This window comes from Biomphalaria glabrata, chromosome 3, assembly GCF_947242115.1.
Source record: "Biomphalaria glabrata chromosome 3, xgBioGlab47.1, whole genome shotgun sequence".
NCBI lineage: Eukaryota > Metazoa > Mollusca > Gastropoda > Planorbidae > Biomphalaria > Biomphalaria glabrata.
The window spans coordinates 37,569,274-37,575,875 of NC_074713.1; the positions used below are offsets into that span (position 1 = coordinate 37,569,274).

At 31.8% G+C, this 6,602-nt stretch overlaps 1 protein-coding gene across 3 annotated transcripts in view; it reads right to left on the reverse strand.

Annotated features, from left to right (window-relative positions):
- LOC106072574 (putative N-acetylated-alpha-linked acidic dipeptidase) overlaps positions 1–4,599 on the reverse strand; it is a 45,894-nt gene extending 41,295 nt beyond the window's left edge. The window contains exons 1-2 of one of the 3 annotated variants that reach the window (XM_056024882.1): positions 3,236–3,484; positions 2,827–2,955 (exon numbers count right to left, since the gene is read on the reverse strand). The gene's annotated coding sequence lies outside the window, so the exon portion shown is untranslated. Of the gene's footprint in view, positions 1–2,826; positions 2,956–3,235; positions 3,485–4,471 lie in introns of those variants that run through there. The other 2 variants (XM_056024883.1, XM_056024881.1) reach the window with 2 other exon arrangements.
- Positions 4,600–6,602: the final 2,003 nt, after the last annotated feature.

A 6,602-nucleotide genomic window follows, 5' to 3' on the forward strand; every position in this document is an offset into this window, starting at 1 on the left:
ATAATATTCAAGAGGTGATTTAATTTTGATGGTCAAAAGTAATAATGTTTCAAAGATTCATTAGCCGTAAATTTAAATTTAAATTAAATAAAAAAAAGTAGATTAGTTTTAGTATATTAAAACATTGCAATATTGATCAAAAGGTTTTGAAATGAGAATCTACACTTTTTTTTACACTTTAAGTTTAGAAATTGAAATTCTACATCTTAATCTAGTCTATTTTAGTCTTAACTAGATCTAGAAATTGTAGATCAAGAATCTAAAATAATTTTAATTAGAATATAAATCCAGATCTAGATATACTGTAATAAAAATCTAGATCTAGTTTTAAAAATCTAGATTAGATCTAAATCAAGATATCATTCCTTTTTTAAACGCGAGTCACATAACGAGGCTTAATAAACATTACTATACCGAGTTCTTTTTTCATTTCATTTAAAGAATTCATTCCATATGACGTCAAAGGAAAAAAAAACACTACGTCACACGGCCTAGCTAGACTAAAAATCGTCTTCATCATTACGAGCCATTAATGAGTGTTCATAGACATTGGTGCACCGAGAGCGTTCTTTTAGCATTTCTTTTAAAGAATTCATTCCATGTGACGTCAAAGGAAAAAAAAACACTATGTCACACGGCTTAGTTAGACTACAATATGTTTTCATCAATACGAGCAATTTTCGAGGGTTAATAGACATTGGTGCACCGAGTGCGTTCTTTTAGCATTACATTTAAAGAGTAATTCATATGACGTCAAAGAAAAAAAATTCCATTACCTCACAATAGGCTAGTACCGGTCCCATAAAAAAATGTCTTTATTTACACGAGATATTTAACGAGGGTTCATAGACATTGGTGCACTGAGTTCTAATAGAATTTATTTAAAGAGGATCAAGCCGCATTGTTTTTGCGTTTTGTCTGTCAGTCGGTCTGTCCGTCATCTTGATATAAAAAAAAAACAACAACTAAAAGTTATTAAAAATTGATTAACCTTTATTTTACGTTTCAAAACATCGCAATAATTTTTAGGTATGAACACAATTGAAAAGTTTATATAATAGATTGTTCTATATAAATAGTAAAAGAAAAAGAGAATTTCAGATAAATGTAATACCATTAATTAAATTTTTTGGATGGTCTCGTATAAAAATTAGATGTACTACAGCCATGTGGAGAGATTTTCATACCTTACTTTGGTGTTTGGATTCTGTTTTCCTTAAAAATCGGAACATAATATTAACGATAATTAGATTTTTTAATGTTTTAGGTAGAAAGTTAAATGTACTGTAAGAGAGTAGTGAGTTAAAATATTTTTCATAAAAATCCGTAAAAACATTATTTCGTAAATGAGAAGATTATTTGTTTATTAATTAGAAGAGGGAGTTCAAACAATTATTTGGCGTTAGTAGATTTTTAAAAAAATCGGAACTTTCTGGCGACGATTTGTAAGAAACAAAATCCGGAACATTCTTTATCGATTACAAAACTTCTTTGTTATGTTTCAGCAAGAAAATTAAATGTCTAAAAAGTAATGTTCAGTAATCAATTCTAGTAAATTACTTTTTTTTAAAGCCCTGAACAACCTATTGTCGATATTTTTAAAATTTGTTTAAAGATGAAAATACGGAACAATTTGATATTGATAACCAAATTATAGTGACACATTATCAAATAATATAAGTGTAATATTAGTAAATTATGCGATTTCAAACAATCATTAGGCATAATTCATGTTTTATAAAACAATATCCGGAACATTTTTACACTTAATGAAATATAAGTCAGTATAGAGATTTTGATTTAGCATTAATATGCTATTTACATAAAAAACGGAGCAACATATTATTGATAATGTGTTTTTGCAACGTTTAAGCATGTAAATTGAATGTAATATAAATTAGAAGAGCAAACAAACATTTGTTGGGGTTGATTAGTTTTGCACAAAAAAATCCGGAACAATCAATTTTTAGATAATTAAAACTATTGAGATGTTACGGGAGGAAAATTAAAGGGTAAATCAGATTTTCAATAGCTTTTAGAGTTCTAGTTTTTTTAATCTAATCGTGACGGACAGACCGACCAACAGAAAAAACGCACAAAAATAATCTTCTTTTATTCGGATGGGGGCACTAAACAAAAAATAAATAAAATCTGATTTTTTAAAAAAGTTTAAGGAATTAGTTTAGCATCTAATCATGTTGCGACGTTACGCTACTGCACGAAAATCGCTGCATAAAAAGTCCATTTAAAAAAATGTGCGTGATATTTAGATACAAAGTGCATTATTAGCCTTTATAAACAAACAGAAATGTTTTCTTTTAATTTTAGCAGCTAGTTGACCAGAAAAAACCATCTTTAACTATTATTTATATTTGTTGTAAACATTTCCTGTACATTTTAAAAATATATTTGACTTAGTGATACTGAAAATACACAAAAATTGTCCATCTTTGTTAGCATATTGTAACATTGCCTCCCTTACATTTACGTAATTGTTTTAGAATTGGTGTATTTTTATGAAAAAATCGCTTGCATAATTAATTGTATAAATTAAACGGTTTGCTTTTAGAAAACCAAAAGTAGCCGTTGCACCTAAACTTTTCAAGCCGCATTTAATGATGAAATAATATTTTTCATATCTCTTCTAGTTTTCGAGATCTGAGTGTGACAGACGGACAGACGGACAGACGGACTTTTTGCACAAACCTAATAGCGGCTTTTTCCCTTTACGGGGGCCGCTAATAAAAAGAACTCAAAAGAAAAAAAAGTTGGTTTGTTTTGTATCCTGCAGTGTCACCAGTGTGTGTAAGCTTCAAAAATGATTACCTTGACTTGAGTAATGTAATGTGTACATAAGTCTTTTCTAATTCTATTCAAGACTTGGATGACACTGATGTCAAGCTGTTTTAAACACAGATGTTTAATTTAAAATTGATGTACAGCCTATTGATCTATCTGTAAGGAAAAACACACACAAAAACATCCTATACTAAAACATCCCACAACAAAAACATTATATCACTTAAACATAACAAAGTAAAACATTACATAGCATAAACATCACACATCAAAACATCCCTCAACGAAATAGATTACACAACAAAACTAGAGCTTTTTATTTTTTACCCACGTATTAATGTTTGTTTGGGTGTTTGTTGGGTTGTTTGTTTGGTTGTTTGCTTGGTGTGTTTTTTTCTCTCAAAAATCTGATGTGGCCAGGTTTTTAAAAACTTACCCTGCAAAATATTTGATGAAACTGAACAGAAATAAAAGTCCAGGTTTCTGACCTGCTAAAGGTCAAGAGTAACAACAATGCGTGTACCCTTCTCCTGTTTTGACACACCTATTGACAAGACAGCTTGGTCAAGTCTACATTTCTACCTGTAGTGGAATCAGACACGCACTTTATTTTCCAGCAGTCCCACAAAGTGTGTGTGTGTGTTTGGGTTACAGATACCTGACCAAGCCCAGGACCGGATCACTTTATACATAAATTATGGTATAAATCTTAAGTTGTTTTTATTTACCGTAACAATTTTTTTTACAACTTAATGACGAGAGAGAGAGAGAGTGTGAGAATATTTTAATATGGCGTCTCTTTTATTATTATAGTTCATAAAGTATGAATTTGAAAAGAAGACTCTAGAACAGAGGTGGGCAACCTTTTTCTATTGAGGGCCGCATTAAAAAAATTGAGAATGGGGGGGGGGGCGCATATATATATATATATATATATACAGTGCTTTTTTGTGACGGTACTCGCCGGTACAGCGTACCGGCACCTTTTTCAATGTGGTAAAATTGTTTTATTTTCTTGCATTTTAACGACGTTTATTATTAATTTATTAGTAGTTAAAAGTTAGGCAATCCATCACTGAGTACCGGCATCTATTTATTTAAAAAAAAAAGCACTGTGTATATATAACTTGGAAAACTAAAATGGACTAACTATATGTCTTTTCTTTCACATTTGTACTGTATTCTAAATTTACATTACAACATGAGTTAAAAGTTTCTGAAACAAATTTTGTTAATATTTTTTTTTGTTATTGTCTTTTACATCAGAACATTTCACCACCAATGTACTGTTGTACTTGTGAAATATTTAACTGTTTTCACTCATGCATAATGTTCCGGAACTGTGGAACTAGCTTATTAGTAACTGCTTTCAAAATACAGTCAGTCAGCATAGAGATAGACACTACACTCTAATTTCTGTACTGTGATAGACACTTGGCTTTAATTACTCTTGATGAAAGAACAGCTTCTAATTAGCCCATGTACACATCGTTTCATTTGTCAGGGGTTTTCACATTTTTTCTGCATATTTCAGGAGAAAGAAATATCTGTGGCTGTAGGCTCTTGTTTAAAATGATCATAAAAACAAAACAAAAAAACAATAACATGCGTGGCATTATCTGTTACTAATTACTCTACGTCTGGGTGTGTGTGTAGCCAAGCCAATACTTACCTTGAATGTATAAGACTAGTACACAACACGTCAAGACAGTTCTAGTGTTATGTTGCTGTTATGATACTTTGTCTATTGGATAGCTGTGCAGAATCATATGTATGTCTTGTTTGTTTTGTATTTAACCCGGATATATAGGTTAGGTGCACATGTCTCAGGTCAAAGGACAAAAAAAGAATTCCTGAAGGTATATGTGTGTGTAAATATATGTAGGCTCTCTATGTAAACACACGTGAATATTGACTGACAGATGTAGACACGGACACACACACATTACAAATGTTACAAGTTCAAATCAACTAGAACTAAAGTGCTAAGTAAGAAATGGAATGAAAATACATTTTTTTACAAAGATTCTATCAACTCTGTCTGTCTGTCTGTCTGTCTGGTAAAAAGTTGTACACGTTTCTCTCACACCCAATCTCGGATCAAGCTGAAATTTTACTCAACTATTTCTTTTACCAAACACAAGAACCAATTAAATAAACACGAATTAATTAATTACTTATTGGTAATTAATTATTATGTTTGGTATCGGTTGAATTATTAGTCACCTTTATACTTTGAATTAAAGTGTGAAACTAGCAATACATAACTACAAAAACCTTCTATTTTCATCATAGGCGTAGCTATACTTTTACGGGTAAAGTTTTGGGGGAAGGTGAATTTTTTTCTTCCTCTCATAAATATATATGACGATTGGTCTCAACTAATATCATGTTTTATTAAAGGCCTGTGGAAGCAGCTGGTAAAACTTGAAAGTTTCTCTGTACACCTGTGGAAGCAGCTGGTAAAACTTGAAGGTTTCTCTGTACACCTGTGGAAGCAGCTGGTAAAACTTGAAGGTTTCTCTGTACACCTGTGGAAGCAGCTGGTAAAACTTGAAGGTTTCTCTATACACCTGTGGAAGCAGCTGGTAAAACTTGAAAGTTTCTCTGTACACCTGTGGAAGCAGCTGGTAAAACTTGAAAGTTTCTCTGTACACCTGTGGAAGCAGCTGGTAAAACTTGAAGGTTTCTCTGTACACCTGTGGAAGCAGCTGGTAAAACTTGAAGGTTTCTCTGTACACCTGTGGAAGCAGCTGGTAAAACTTGAAGGTTTCTCTGTACACCTGTGGAAGCAGCTGGTAAAACTTGAAGGTTTCTCTGTACACCCGTGGAAGCAGCTGGTAAAACTTGAAAGTTTCTCTGTACACCTGTGGAAGCAGCTGGTAAAACTTGAAGGTTTCTCTGTACACCTGTGGAAGCAGCTGGTAAAACTTAAATGTTTCTCTGTACTTCCTGGCTGAAGAATGGGAGAAATAGTGAACTCCAAATTTGATGTTCTAAATACATTTTGTCTGACTGTTCACATTTTGTCTGACTGTTCACATTTTGTCTGACTGTTCACGTTTTGTCTGACTGTTCACATTTTGTCTGACTGTTCACATTTTGTCCTACTGCTCGTGATTGTCTGAGTGTTCTCGAGAAATGTTCAGATTTTCAACAAATGTGACTTTGTGTGTCATTAGTGTACGAATTCATCTTGTTTTTGTAACAAGGCAGCAGGATTAAATTTAAAATTAATCTAATGTTTTTAAAAAGTTTCATTAATAAAATATTAAGTTTTTTTTATTAAAATGAATATGTTAACATAATTTCTCAGTTCATTGAATTCGTTTTTAAAAGTTTGAAAGCCAACAGCTTACATTGGGAGGGGGGGGGGGAGTTCCCACGATCAACTAAACAAGGTCAAGGACGCTAAATAGAATTTTCTTGTTGCCAACTAAGAAAACAAAATTACACTACAGACGGTAGAGATTAACAAATTTGATTCTGCAGCGCTAAAAAAGTGAAAAAATGTACCGTATTAAAAAAAACCCACACCTGATAGATACAAAAGCTAACTATTTATAGTTTTTCCCGCCATAGATGAAACTTTCTAATGGACAATAAAAGAAATGTTATTTTTGTTCTGTTGTCACAGATTAATAATAAATTACTGTAGACGTTACTAATTAATAAAGATAATAACGAGACTGTCTTTATCAAGATAGACATATATAACTAACTTTTTATTTCCATCCGATTCTTTGCTTTCGCATAAAACATAGACAACAAACAATGACGTAATATCTTCTAATATTAACACA